The sequence below is a fragment of the Oncorhynchus tshawytscha genome, linkage group LG19 (genome assembly GCF_018296145.1).
Source record: "Oncorhynchus tshawytscha isolate Ot180627B linkage group LG19, Otsh_v2.0, whole genome shotgun sequence".
Lineage (NCBI taxonomy): Eukaryota > Metazoa > Chordata > Actinopteri > Salmoniformes > Salmonidae > Oncorhynchus > Oncorhynchus tshawytscha.
In genome coordinates, this window is record NC_056447.1 from 34318040 (window position 1) to 34333395 (window position 15356).

At 44.1% G+C, this 15356-nt stretch overlaps 1 protein-coding gene across 2 annotated transcripts in view; it reads right to left on the reverse strand.

Annotated features, from left to right (window-relative positions):
• Positions 1–727: 727 nt before the first annotated feature.
• LOC112218675 (tripartite motif-containing protein 44) overlaps positions 728–15356 on the reverse strand; it is a 116954-nt gene continuing 102325 nt past the window's right edge. For both annotated transcript variants that reach the window (XR_002948651.2, XR_002948650.2), the window contains exon 7: positions 728–786. The gene's annotated coding sequence lies outside the window, so the exon portion shown is untranslated. The remainder of the gene's footprint in view (positions 787–15356) is intronic.

Genomic DNA, 15356 nt, shown 5'->3' on the forward strand with positions numbered 1-15356 from the left:
AATAGCTATACAGCGACGCTCCCCATCCAACTTGACAGAGCTTGAGAGGAACTGGAGAGAAGAATGGGAGAAACTCCCCAAATACAGGTGTGCCAAGCTTGTAGCGTAATACCCAAGAAGATTCAATGCTGGAATTGCTGCCAAAGGTGCTTCAACAAAGTACTGAGGAAAGGGTCTGAATACTTGTGTAAATTTGATATTTCCTTTTTCTATATTTAATAAATCAAATCAAATGTATTTATTTAGCCCTTCTTACATCAGCTGATATATCAAAGTGTTGTACAGAAACCCAGCCTAAAACTCCAAACAGCAAGCAATGCAGGTGTAGAAGCACGGTGGCTAGGAAAAACTCCAGAGGAAGGCCAAAACCTAGGAAGAAACCTAGAGAGGAACCAGGCTATGAGGAGTGGCCAGTTCTCTTCTGGCTGTGCCAGGTGGAGATTATAACAGAATATGGCCAAGATGTTCAAATGTTCATAAATTACCAGCATGGTCAAATAATATTAATCACAGTACTTTCTCGAGGGTGCAACAAGTCAGCACCTCAGGAGTAAATGTCAGTTGGCTTTTCATAGCCGATCATTGAGAGTATCTCTACCTCTCCTGCTGTCTCTAGAGAGTTGAAAACAGCAGGTCTGGGACAGGTAGCATGTCCGGTGAACAGGTCAGGGTTCCATAGCAGCAGGCAGAACAGTTAACTGGAGCAGCAGCACGGCCAGGTGGACTGTGGACAGCAAGGAGTCATCATGCCAGGAAGTCCTGAGGCATGGTCCTAGGGCTCAGGTCCTCCGAGAGAGAGAAAGAAAGAAAGAGAGAATTAGAGAGAGCATACTTAAATTCACACACGACACCGGATAAGACAGGAGAAATACTCCAAATATAACAGACTGACCCTAGCCCCCCGACACATAAACTACTGCAGAATAAATACTGGAGGCTGAGACATGAGGGGTCAAGAGACACTGTGGCCCCATCCGATGATACCCCCGGACAGGGCCAAACAGGCAGGATATAACCCCACCCACTTTGCCACAGCACAGCCCCCACACCACTAGAGGGATATCTTCAACCACCAACCTCCAGATCCTTTCCGTTCACCTTCACACTCCTGGGCCAGACTACACTCAATCATATGACCGACTGAAGAGATGAGTCTTCAGTAAAGACTTAAAGGTTTGCGTCTCTTAAAGGTCTGCGTCTCTGACATGGGTAGGCAGACCATTCCATAAAAATTGAGCTCTATAGGAGAAAGCCCGGCCTCCAGCTGTTTGCTTAGAAATTCTAGGGACAATTAGGAGGCCTGCGTCTTGTGACCGTAGCGTATGTGTAGGTATGTAGCCCATGTAATGCTTTGTAGGTTAACAGTAAAACCTTGAAATCAGCCCTTGCCTTAACAGGAAGCCAGTGTAGGGAGGCTAGCACTGGAGTAATATGATCACATATATATTTTTGGTTCTAGTCAGGATTCTAGCAGCCGTATTTAGCACTAACTGAAGTTTATTTAGTGCTTTATCCGGGTAGCTGGAAAGTAGAGCATTGCAGTAGTCTAACCTAGAAGTAACAAAATAATGGATTAATTTTTCTGCATCATTATTGGACAGAAAGTTTCTGATTTTTGCAATGTTACGTAGATGGAAAAAGCTGTCCTTAAAACAGTCTTGATATGTTCGTCAAAAGAGAGATCAGGGTCCAGAGTAACGCCGAGGTCCTTCACAGTTTTATTTGAGATGACTGTACAACCATCAAGATGAATTGTCAGATTCAACAGAAGATCTCGTTGTTTCTTGGGACCTAGAACAAGCATCTCTGTTTTGTCTGAGTTTAAAAGTAGAAAGTTTGCAGCCATCCACTTTCTTTTGTCTGAAACACAGGCTTCAAGCGAGGGCAATTTTGGGGATTCACCATGTTTCATTGAAATGTACAGCTGTGTGTCATCCGCATAGCAGTGAAAGATAACATTATGTTTTTGAATGACATCCCCAAGAGGTAAAATATATAGTGAAAACAATAGTTGTCCTAAAATGGAACCTTGAGGAACACCAACATTTACAGTTGATTTGTCAGAGGACAAACCACTCACAGAGACAAACTATATCTTTCCGACAGATATGATCTAAACCAGGCCAGAACTTGTCCGTGTAGACCAATTTAGGTTTCCAATCTCTCCAAAAGAATGTGGTGATCGATGGTATAAAAAGGAGCCCTAAGGTCTAGGAGCACGAGGACAGAAGCAGAGCCTCGGTCTGACGCCATTAAAAGTTAATTTACTACCTTCACAAGCGCAGTCGCAGTGCTATGATGGGGTCTAAAACCAGACTGAAGCATTTCGTATACATTGTTTGTCTTCAGGAAGGCAGTGAGTTGCTGTGCAACAGCTTTTTCTAAAAAAATTGAGAGGAATGGGAGATTCGATATAGTCCGATAGTTTTTTAAATATTTTCTGGGTCAAGGTTTGGCTTTTTCAAGAGAGGCTTTATTACTGCCACTTTTAGTGCGTTTGGTACACATCCGGTAGATAGAGAGCCGTTTATTATGTTCAACATAGGAGGGCTATTTACAGGAAGGAGCTCTTTCAGTAGTTTAGTTGGAATAGGGTCCAGTATGCAGCTTGAAGGTTTAGAGGCCATGATTATTTTCATCATTGTGTCAAGAGATATAGTACTAAAACACTTGAGTGTCTCTCTTGATCCTAGGTCCTGGCAGAGTTGTGCAGACTCAGAACAACTGAGCTTTGGAGGAATACGCAGATTTAAAGAGGAGTCCGTAATTTGCTTTCTAATGATAATGATATTTTCCTCAAAGAAGTTCATGAATCTATTACTGCTGAAGTGAAAGCCATCCTCTCTTGGGGAATGCTGCTTTTTAGTTAGCTTTGCGACAGTATCAGAAATAAATTTAGGATTGTTCTTATTTTCCTCAATTAAGTTGGAAAAATATGATGATCGAGCAGCAGTGAGGGCTCTTCGATACTGCACAGTACTGTCTTTCCAAGCTCGTCGGAAGACTTCCAGTTTGGTGTGGCACCATTTCCGTTCCAATTTTCTGGAAGCTTGCTTCAGAGCTTGGGTATTTTCTGTATACCAGGGAGCTAGTTTCTTATGACAAATGTTTTTCGTTTTTAGGGGTTGAACTGCATCTAAGGTATTGCGCAAGGTTAAATTGAGTTCCTCAGTTAGGTGGCTAACTGATTTTTGTCCTCTGACGTCTGTGGGTAGGCAGAGGGAGTCTGGAAGGGCATCAAGGAATCTTTGGGTTGTCTGAAAATTTATAGCACAACTTTTGATGCTCCTTGGTTGGGGTCTGAGCAGATTATTTGTTGCAGTTGAAAACGTAATAAAATGGTGGTCCGTTAGTCCAGGATTATGAGGAAAAACATTAAGATCCACACATTTATTCCATGAGACAAAACTAGGTCCAGAGTATGACTGTGGCAGTGAGTAGGTCCAGAGACATGTTGGACAAAACCCACTGAGTCGATGATGGCTCCGAAAGCCTTTTGGAGTGGGTCTGTGGACTTTTCCATGTGAAAATTAAAGTCACCAAAAATTGGAATATTATCTGCTATGACTACAAGGTCCAATAGGAATTCCGGGAACTCAGTGAGGAACGCTGTATATGGCCCAGGAGGCCATTGTAAATGTTAGCAACACCTCCGTCTTTGCGGGATGCACGGGGACATGGTCCCTAGTGTAACCAGGAGGTGAGGCCTCTTTTTCACAGTCAATTCATCAGGCTTAAGCCATGTTTCAGTCAGGCCAATCACATCAATATTATGATCAGTTATTAGTTAATTGACTATAACTGCCTTTGAAGTGAGGGATCTAACATTAAGTAGCACTATTTTGAGATGTGAGGTATCACGATCTCTTTCAATAATGTTAGGAATGGAGGAGGTCTTTATTCTAGTGAGATTGCTAAGGCAAACACCGCCATGTTTAGTTTTGCCCAACCTAGGTCGAGGCACAGACACGGTCTCAATGGGGATAGCTGAGCTGACTACACTGACTGTGCTAGTGGCAGACTCCACTAAGCTGGCAGGTTGGCTAACAGCCTGCTGCCTGGCCTGCACCCTCTTTCATTGTTGAGTTAAGGGAGTTAGAGCCCTGTCTATGTTTGTAGATAAGATGAGAGCACCCCTCCAGCTAGGATGGAGTCCGTCACTCCTCAACAGGCCAGGCTTGATCCTGTTTATGGGTGAGTCCCAGAAAGAGGGCCAATTATCTACAAATTCTATCTTTTGGGAGGGGCAGAAAACAGTTTTCAACCAGCGATTTAGTTGTGAGACTCTGCTGTAGAGCTCATCACTCCCCCTAACTGGGAGGGGGCCAGAGACAATTACTCGATGCCGAAACATCTTTCTAGAGGATTTACACGCTGAAGCTATGTTGTGCTTGGTGACCTCTGACTGTTTCATCCTAACATCATTGGTGCCGACGTGGATAACACTATCTCTATACTCTCTACACTCGCCAGTTTTAGCTTTAGCCAGCACCATCTTCATATTAGCCTTAACTTCGGTAGCCCTGCCCCCTGGTAAACAGTGTATGATCGCTGGATGATTCGTTTTAAGTCTAATATTGCGGGTAATGGAGTCGCCAATGACTAGGGTTTTCAATTTGTCAGAGAAGAGAAGGCTTCGAGAAGAGAAGGCTTGGCCTCTGACTCTGACTCGCTGCTTAATGGGGACAACTGGTTGAAAGTTTCTGTCGGCTAAATGAGCGACACCGGTTGAGCATTCCTACAGCATTTCCCTCCAGAAGCCATGAGAAAGTTTTCCGGCTGTGGGGACTGTGCGAGGGGATTTATACTAACGTTACTATCTGTACTTACTGGTGGCACAGACGCTATTTCATCCTTTCCTATACTGAAATGACCCTTGCCTAATGATTGCATCTGAAGCTGGGCTTGCAGCACAGCTATCCTCGCCGTAAGGTGATCGTTCTCCTGTATATTACGAGTACAGTGACTGCAATTAGAAGGCATCATGTTAATGTTACTACTTAGCTTCGGCTGTTGGAAGTCCTGACGAACCATGTCCAGATAAAACGTCCGGAGTGAAAAAGTAGAATGAAAAAAAGTTGAGTGATCGAAAAACTAAAAATGTAAACGTAATTAAAAAGTCAAAACCGTAAAGATGTCAGGTTGCAAAGTAAGGTTGGCAACAAAACGCACAGCAGCACGTAAACAAGTCTGCAAGTTGTGACCGGAAATGACGGAAGTCTGTCTGCATTCTGTGTCAGAGGAAAATAGCCAATAAACTTGCCAACATTTCTGAAAACCTGTTTTGGCTTTGATATTATATGTTTGTTTTTTGTCAATTTTAGAATAAGGCTGTAACATAACAAAATGTGGAAAAAGTAAAGGGGACTGATTACTTTCCGAATGCTCTGTATGTGTACTGTCTAATCAAATGTAAGGTATTAAATGCATTTGGCCATACATTCTCATCCACATCACAGTGAAGGTCCTCATTGTACAAGCACTTCAGGAAAAACCTTTTGGCATGGCAAATCCAAGATTGACATTGGTCAGCATTGATGTTGTCCCATGCCTCATCCACGGCCAGTAGGAGGGTGTCACGCTCATAGGGATGGCCATCGTACACCTCCACCTCTATGCTGAAAACAATTCATCTTTAGGGTTGAGGAAAGGAGTGTATGGGGCAGGTATAGGTTTGTGAATCGGGGATGGGCCCGAAACCATGCCTGAACCATCTCTGCATGATGGAACCTGACATTGTCCCACACAATGACATAAGTCGCTCAAACAAGGAGAAGGGCTGACCTCGGCAGAAGTCGTGACAATATGTGAGTGTTGGAGTGTGCCCCTGGCTTTCCATACATTTTTTTTTTAAAGCAGATTGTGCCATCGGGTTTCCTTAGTATAAGGAAATTGAAATGATTCATACTTTTACTTTTTATACTTAAGTATATATATATATATACTGCTCAAAAAAATAAAGGGAACACTTAAACAACACAATGTAACTCCAAGTCAATCACACTTCTGTGAAATCAAACTGTCCACTTAGGAAGCAACACTGATTGACAATAAATTTCACATGCTGTTGGTATAGACAACAGGTGGAAATTATAGGCAATTAGCAAGACACCCCCAATAAAGGAGTGGTTCTGCAGGTGGTGACCACAGACCACTTCTCAGTTCCTATGCTTCCTGGCTGATGTTTTGGTCACTTTTGAATGCAACAGTCTACAACCCACACAAGTGGCTCAGGTAGTGCAGCTCATCCAGGATGGCACATCAATGCGAGCTGTGGCAAGAAGGTTTGCTGTGTCTGTCAGCGTAGTGTCTAGAGCATGGAGGTGCTACCAGGAGACAGGCCAGTACATCAGGAGATGTGGAGGAGGCCGTAGGAGGGCAACAACCCAGCAGCAGGACCACTACCTCCGCCTTTGTGCAAGGAGGAGCAGGAGGAGCACTGCCTGAGCCCTGCAAAATGACCTCCAGCAGGCTACAAATGTGCATGTGTCTGCTAAAACGGTCAGAAACAGACTCCATGAGGGTGGTATGAGGGCCCGATGTCCACAAGTGGGGGTTGTGCTTACAACCCAACACCGTGCAGGACTTTTGGCAAAGATTGGCAAATTCGCCACTGGCGCCCTGTGCTCTTCACAGATGAAAGCAGGTTCACACTGAGCACATGTGACAGACGTGACAGAGTCTGGAGACGCCGTGGAGAACGTTCTGCTGCCTGCAACATCCTCCAGCATGACCGGTTTGGCGGTGGGTCAGTCCTGGTGTGGTGTGGCATTTCTTTGGGGGGGCCGCACAGCCCTCCATGTGCTCGCCAGAGGTAGCCTGACTGCCATTAGGTAACGAGATGAGATCCTCAGGCCCCTTGTGAGACCATATGCTGGTGCGGTTGGCCCTGGGTTCCTCCTAATGCAAGACAATGCTAGACCTCATGTGGCTGGAGTGTGTCAGCAGTTCCTGCAAGAGGAAGGCATTGATGCTATGGACTGGCCCGCCCGTTCCCCAGACCTGAATCCAATTGAGCACATCTGGGACATCATGTCTCGCTCCATCCACCAACGCCACGTTGCACCACAGACTGTCCAGGAGTTGGCAGATGCTTTAGTCCAGGTCTGGGAGGAGATCCCTCAGGAGATCATCCGCCACCTCATCAGGAGCATGCCCAGGCGTTGTAGGGAGCTCATACAGGCACATGGAGGCCACACACACTACCAAGCCTCATTTTGACTTGTTTTAAGGACATAACATAAAAGTTGGATCAGCCTGTAGTGTGGTTTTCCACTTTAATTTTGAGTGTGACTCCAAATCCAGACTTCCATGGGATGATAAATTTGATTTCCATTGATAATTTTTGTGTGATTTTGTTGTCAGCACATTCATCTATGTAAAGAAAAAAGTATTTAATAAGAATATTTCATTCATTCAGATCTAGGATGTGTTATTTTAATGTTCCCTTTATTTTTTTGAGCAGTATATATATATATATATATATATATTATTTTTTTGTTTGTTTGAATTTTACCCCTTTTTCGTGGTATACAAGTGTTTTAGTAGCTTTAATCACTACAACTCCCTTTACGGGCTCGGGAGAGACAAAGGTTGAAAGTCATGCGTCCTCCGATACACAACCCAACCAAGCCGCACTGCTTTTTAACACAGCGCACATCCAACCCGGAAGCCAGCCGCACCAATGTGTCAGAGGAAACACCATGCACCTGGCAACCTTGGTTAGCACACACCGCCACAGGAGTCGCTGGTGCGCGATGAGACAAGGACATCCATACCGGCCAAGCCCTCCCTAACCCGGACGACATTAGGCCAATTGTGCGTCGCCCCACGGACCTCCCGGTCGCGGCCGGTTACCCTGAGTCTCTAATGGCACAGCTGGCACTGCAGTACAGCGCCCTTAACCACTGCACCACCCGGGAGGCCGTACTTAACTATATTTTAGCAATTACATTTACTTTTGATACTTAAGTATATTTAAAACCAAATACTTTTAGACTTTTACTCAAGTAGTATTTTACTGGGTGACTTTCACTTGAGTCATTTTCTATTAAGGTTTCTTTACTTTTACTCAAGTATGACAATTGGGCACTTTTTCCACCACTGCTTTTACATGGTGACCAATTGTTGTTACCACTATGTGACATCAATTAGAAATAACAAGTAGTCATTATGGATGGTTATCATGTATCATACAGGTCATTTAGATGTTTATACTTTACAAACACACATTTTATTTCTGTTATTCTCAAAATCCATATATAGTAGACAAACCAGTTTAAAATCTATAGGTTTACCAAACACTTAAGTGATTAACCATTAAGTGCAGTTGGATTAAGTGATGGTCAAGAATATTTTTTTAAATGAGAAGGGAATGATATGAAAAGTATTGTGAGCTTTGCATTGTAAAAGACAATTACTTTAAATGAAAGATTTCAGTTTATCGGTATTTCCAGTGTGTGCTGTCCAGCCTGTCTCTCTCCTTTTGTCCCCATGCTCTCTCTCTCTGTCGCTTCTTCCAGCATCCACTTCCCAGGTAATTCATCTAATCTTTTTATAGTTATTTCATCTTTGTGTCATGTGTCCAGCCTTCACCCTCCCCCTTCATCCATTCCTTTATTCCTCTCTCCATCCATCCCTCCCCTCCACCAGTAGCCACCTTCCAGGGAATTGAGTACCACTTTCTCTCATCAAGGATGAGAAAGGCAGAGGGAGAAATATAGAGGGAGAAAGAGAGATAAAGATAGAAATTCTGCTAGAGAGAGAGAGTGAGAGAAAGAGAGACAGCACATGTCCGAAAAATGACAGGCGGAGGGGGTGGGGGGGGGGGGGTAGTGCAGAAAGGCCAGGCCCCGTCACCAGTTTTCCCAGCAGGCAAGGCCTGTTTTACTGCCAGCAGCTTGGCTTGGCTGGCCCTGTCTCAGCCCTCAGCCCCACGGACTGCCTTAGTGGCCCACCAACTGCCTGCTGCAGGTGTTTGTTTATGGACCAAAGTGGGACATTCCCTGCCTTCTCTCAATGCCCCACTCCTGCGTATTTCAGAAACCTGCTCTGGGCTATATTTGTATATCTATTAGATTAAAAAAACTTCAGCCCTGTGAAAGAGTAACATTGAGTATAACTTTGGGCCGATTAAAACAGCTGATATTAAAAAGGTTGAAAATGAATGGAAAGTGCAAGATAACAGTGAGAGAGTGACTGAACTGGAGAGGAGTAAGGTGTTTGACTGGCACAATTATTATGATTAAGAGAACTGAGTTTGTGACATCTAGGAAAGGGGAATTTGTATTTATTTTATTTAACTAGGCAAGTCAGTTATGAACAAATTCTTATTTACAATGGCGGCCTACCAAAAAGCAAAGGGCCTCCTGCGGGGACAGAGGCTGGGATAATGTTATTTTTTTAAATAACATATAAATATAGGACAAAACACACATCACGACAAGAGAGACAACACAACACTACATAAAGAGAGACCTAAGACAAAAACATAGCAAGGCAGCAACACATGACAACAACATGGTAGCAACACAACATGGTAGAAACATTATTGGCCACAGACAACAGCACAAAGGGCAAGAAGGTAGAGACAACAATACATCACACAAAGCAGCCACAACTGTCAGTAAGAGTGTCCATGAGAGTAGAGGTTTGGATAGGGAGGACAAAGTGAGTAGGAAGTAAGAAGTCAAAGGTTAAAGCGGTGGAGGGTGAAAGCTGGCTGGAGATAACAGTGAAAGTGGGGAGGGGATCGCAGTTAGCGGGCAGGAGGTAAGAGCTGAAGTGGACATGGGGTAACGGTCAAGCAGACAGGGTGTAAGAGCTGAAGTGGACATGGGGTAATGGTCAAGCAGACGGGGTAAGAGTTGAAGTGGACATGGTTTAACGGTCAAGCGGACAGGGGTAAGGTTTGAAGTGGGCAGGGGGTAACGGTCATGTGGTGGCACCGGAGGTGTCCTGGGCTCTGGGATAATGAGGGCTGTCGCTAAAGGCTTAGTGTTCACGCCTGACTTACCTCAACCCTGACTAGAACACAGAGAGGAGAGAGAGGGAGGAGATAGGTGGAGAGGACAGGGTGGGAGAGAGGAAAGTGATTATAAGAAGGGGCTGCATTAAGAGCCTTTTTGTGAGGAAGGGTAGAGAGGACAGGAGAGTAGAGGGAGGGACGGGGGGAGAGGGAGGGGGAAGGCCTTTGATCACCCAGAGAGGAATTACCAGCTCGTATCCACGGCTCCTGGGCCCCAACTCCACAAAGCATTCTGGGAAACGGTTCTGGTTGGATTAGAGTACAATACACCGACTCCAACCAAACCCCTACTCTCTATGTCCCTGGTACACACACACACATGCACACATACACGCACCTTACTTAATGTCTTTCTTCCCTCACCCTGCCTTTTTTCATTAGAGTCAACAGTGAGGAATGTGGGCCCGTGACACACAGAGCCATACATACACACAGAGACACACACATAAAGAAGAGGTGATGCCAAACTCCATTCACTCACACAGAGAGAAGCAGAGCCACAGTGAGAGAGAGACATAGAGACACAGGGAGAAAGAGACAGGGACAGAGAGACACAGGGACAGTGAGACACAGTGACGGAGAGACACAGTGACAGAGAGAGAGAGCAACAGAGCCATGTTGTTAGCAGGATCTAGACAATGATGTGTGAATAGTTAAAATGCATGTTCATAACCTTTCTTTGTGAAAAATCAATTTTTTTCAGGCAGCCAAACTAAACTAGAGTCTGTAGGCCTGAAGAGTGACTCACTCAACCACAAGAACAAGCATTAACAGACATAATCAACTCAGCTAGTCTAACAGTATAACTTTAGACCGTCCCCTCGCCCATACCTGGGCGCAAACCAGGGACCCTCTGCACACATCATCAAGAGTCACCCACAAAGCATCGTTACCCATCGCTCCACAAAAGCCGCGGCCCTTGCAGAGCAAGGGGAAAAACTAGGTTTCAAGGTCTCAGAGCAAGTGACGTCACCGATTGAAACGCTACTTAGCGCACACCGCTAACTAAGCTAGCCGTTTCACATCCGTTACACTCACCCCCCTTTTGACCTCCTCCTTTTCCGCAGCAACCGGGTCGGGTCAACAGCATCCGAGTCAACAGCATCAATGTACCATTATAACGTCCCCTCGCCCATACCCGGGCGCGAACCAGGGACCCTCAGCACAAGAGTCACCCACGAAGCATCGTTACCCATCGCTCCACAAAAGCCGCGGCCCTTGCAGAGCAAGGGTAACCATTACCTCAAGGTCTCAGAGCAAGTGACGTCACCGATTGAAACGCTATTTAGCGCACACCGCTAACTAAGCTAGCCGTTTCATCCGTTACACTAGCATATGAAGTTCTGAGAACTGTATGTTTCAAAGAGCTTGGTGTTAGCGTGTTTGTCCTATGGTTCTGGAAATGGTGCGGGATACCCAGTTAGCACATAACGTTCTGAGAACCATATGTTTCTTAGGTGGTAATTTCAGTACTTCAGCATAACGTTTTCTACAGGTTTCCTCGTGGTTCTATTTAAAGTCAAGTTCTCTGAATGTTTAGAGAACGTTAAGAAACAATGTTCTTCTGTGGGAATTGAATTATTCAGCATAACGTTTTATGCAGGTTTCCTCATTGTTCTATTTAAAGTCATGTTCTCAGAACATTCAGAAAAATGAGAAACACAAGAAAACGTTCATGTTCAAAGAACGTTCTAGGAATGTTATATAAAAACATGTACATTGCGTTGTCAGCGTCAACTCTCTATCTTCTATCTTGTTAAGTATGTTCAGGTGTGTTGTCCACACCCTAATTGGCCAAACCCGATCTTAATGAGTGCTTGTTTCCTTCGAAATGGGGTCTGTTTGAATAGACTAAAATGAACAGCTTTGTGTGAATTAAAAACACATGGCATGCTAGCTCCATCCTTGTGGCGCAGTGGACTAATTCCATGGATAGAGAGCACAAGATCATAGGTTTGAATCTCAATCTCAGTGATGCTGTGCCACAGTAAAAAGTAAATGTGTTTGCATGATTAATGTCTAAGGAACAAAGCAGTGTAATTAAAAGTCTTATTGAAACATGTTCTCAGAACAATATTTATTTACCTTCAAATAACCGAGAATTTCTGATCTCTATTAAAAACGTCCCAGGAAAACTTTCAGGGAAAAATAATAAAACATTCTTATAACCTCCCAGCAACCTAAAATGTAAGGTTCTCAGAACAGGTGAAATTTTCTTTTCCGTTCTCAGAACATTCAGGTAACTTGTGGCTTCATTCCCAGAACCAATGGGAAACCAACTCCAAGGAACCAAATGTGCTAGCTGGGAATAGATCTGAATAGTGGGAAAGGGTGTAATTCAAAATATGTTTAATCTTTCTTTGTTGAGAGTCAATAGTTTAGGTGCTGTAGCTGGCTGCAGAACTCCCCATGCATGCCTGCGTTTACAGTGACTGAGGACCAAGGAAAAATGTCTGGAAGAATTTCAACGGGTCCGAATATTTACATTTCTGAACCAATGGCTTAGATGCTGCAGTTGTCTGCAACATTCCCATAGAGTCCACACTGACTGAAGAGGAAGGACAGGTCCTGAAGCATTCAAACAATAGGTCCAACTGTAGGAATGCTCATTTATAATCTCTCTCAGAGACTAAACAACTAGAACATTGGATATGCATGGTACATTTATAATATTCATTTTGGAAGTAAAAAAATGTATGTTTTAGATCCCTAATGCAGGGGAGTTAGTGTGAGTGTTGGCCGGTGGTGTTTGTCTCCCTCCCTCCCCCTCCTTCCCAGCCGCCTCTCGCAGAGGAAGGAAATGTGAGCGTGAAATAAGGCCGGCTTTGATCTTCCCTAATCCTCAGAGGAGAGGCCTACCTCAGCTCCCTTGGAGAAACGGGTGGACCAAACATTAGACTTTTGGAAAAATGTTGTGTGTGTGTGTGTGTGTGTGTGTGTGTGTGTGTGTGTGTGTGTGTGTGTGTGTGTGTGTGTGTGGTGTGTGTGTGTGTGTGTGGTGGGGGCTGTAGGAATATGCTCCAATCTACTCCAACATTTTCATGGGGCTACAAACTGCCACTGCAGTACAATAATAATCAGGCTGGATTTAGGATTGTGGAGGGGATAGATGGTATAAAGAGGTGCATCAAACCCATCCACCAGAAGGTTTCATTGGGCCATAAACTGCCTGCCAGGGCATTTTAAAGACCACCACCAGTCAGCATATCACATAAATGTCAGCCGGTGGCAGAGGAAGCTGGCCTCTCTCTTTGTTTCCATGCTGATCATTTAATTGAGAAAGTCTCATTAAATAGTGCTGCCAGTGGCAGCTAGTGCACAGATACATGCTGAGGCTGAACTTTCACCAGAAGAACAATTAACATGACTGGGCGCTCGTTTAATCAGAAGGGTGTTTTATCATATCTTTATGAGAACCCATACATCATGGTTACAATCAGAGCCTGTTTGCTTCAATGTCGTTGCTTTGGTACTGAGGTGGGCACAGAGGAAATGCAGCACTCTAATTGGCTGTGATCTATGAACCAAAACAAAAATATTCTGGCCCTACGGATAACCATTCCAACAGAGACAGGAGACAGGAAGGAGGAGAGAAGGGTTTGTTACTTCTACTCAGAGATGCACTCCCTTTTTGGTGCTCTCAACTTCTTTGCAACAGTGCTCTGAATACAGCGAGTCCTTAATTGAAGCATAATGTGAATAAATAGAATTATGTCTCCAGTATTTCTCAGGGATGAACTGGTCATCTTTTCCTCTCCTCCTCAGTGGGCCAGATGAGATGAGCGGAGTGCGTCTGCATGCATATCTCCACCATCTGTTTGCCTGCTATGCTATCAGCCAACCAGGACCCTGTTTAGGTAGAGAGCAGCCCAGCACCAGGCTCATTAGAAACATTGCTAGAGAGTGAACTTCGCAAGAGGTTCCTGCTGTTGAAAGGGTGTGACTATGCCACCCACAGGCAAGGCTCGAAGAAGGACTGAAGAAATTGCAGAGCCCTGGGACACACACATTCACTCAGTCAGTCAAACTCATTCCCCAGGCATCCAGCACTCTGAGGGGTGTCACAAAATAGAAACAGATTCATTCCGTCACCCATAGACAAACCCTTATGGGCCTCTCTCTAGAAGAGACATTTCAAACAGAAAGCAGAAATGATTATGTGGTATGTCACCTTATAGTAAAGAGTGGAACAACATTTGGCCCTTCTGACATCACATGTATGATCTATATGTTTGTATTGAGAATACAGCCTTGAAGAGCAAAATCTCCTATTTCCCAACTAGCTTTGGGAAAGTCCTTATCTTCCAGCACTGATGGCACATACAGCCTCCCCCTTAAAGCTTCTCTACTCATAGTGTCCCCATTCTTTACTTTCACTCCCCACACTGGCAAACCACCACCCTTTCAAAGTTTATTTTGCTGTCATCTCCCTGTCTCTCGCTCCATCTCCTCCTCCCTCTCTCACTCTTCCCAGAATGAGTCATTCTGTGTCTAGACTGTTACCTCTGCCATTCCTCCAGCTCCTCACACCCTGCCTTCACACTGTCTGTCCCTCTCTCACTCACACCTAATACTTGTTTATTTCTGTTCCCTCTCTCTTTCTAACACTTTCTCAGTTTCAGTGCAAAAATACAGTCTCTACATACAGGCCTGCATGTACAGTGCCCTCTGTAATTATTGGGACAGTGAAACATTTTTTTATTTTGGCTCTATACTCCAAACAAATTGAATTGAAATCAAACAATGACTATGAGGTTAAAGTGCAGACTGCCGACCTTAATTTGAGGGTATTTTCATCCATGTCGGGTGAACCGTATCTAAATTACAGCACTTTATGTACATAGTCCCCCCATTTTAGGGAACGAAAAGTATTGGGACAAATTCACTTACATGTGTATTAAAGTAGGAAACAGTGAAGTGTTTGTTCCCATATTCCTAGCACGCAATGATTACATCAAGCTTGTGACTCTACAAATGTGATGGATGCATTTGCTGCTTGTTTTGTTTGTGTTTCAGATTATTTTGTGCCCAATAGGAATGAAAGGTAAATAATGAATTGTGTTATTTTGGACACTCTTGTATTGTAAATTAGAATAGAACAGAGTAACTTCTACATTCATGTGAATGCTACCATGATTATGAATCATCCTGAATGAATCACGAATAATGATGAATGAGAAAGTTAAACGCACAATATCATACCCCCACAAAAAACAAACCTGTTTGAGCGTCTAACTTTCTCTCTCATCATTATTTACAATTATTTCTGGATTATCAGTAATCATGGTAGGATCCACATTAATGTAGAAGTGTTTAGAAACATATTTTA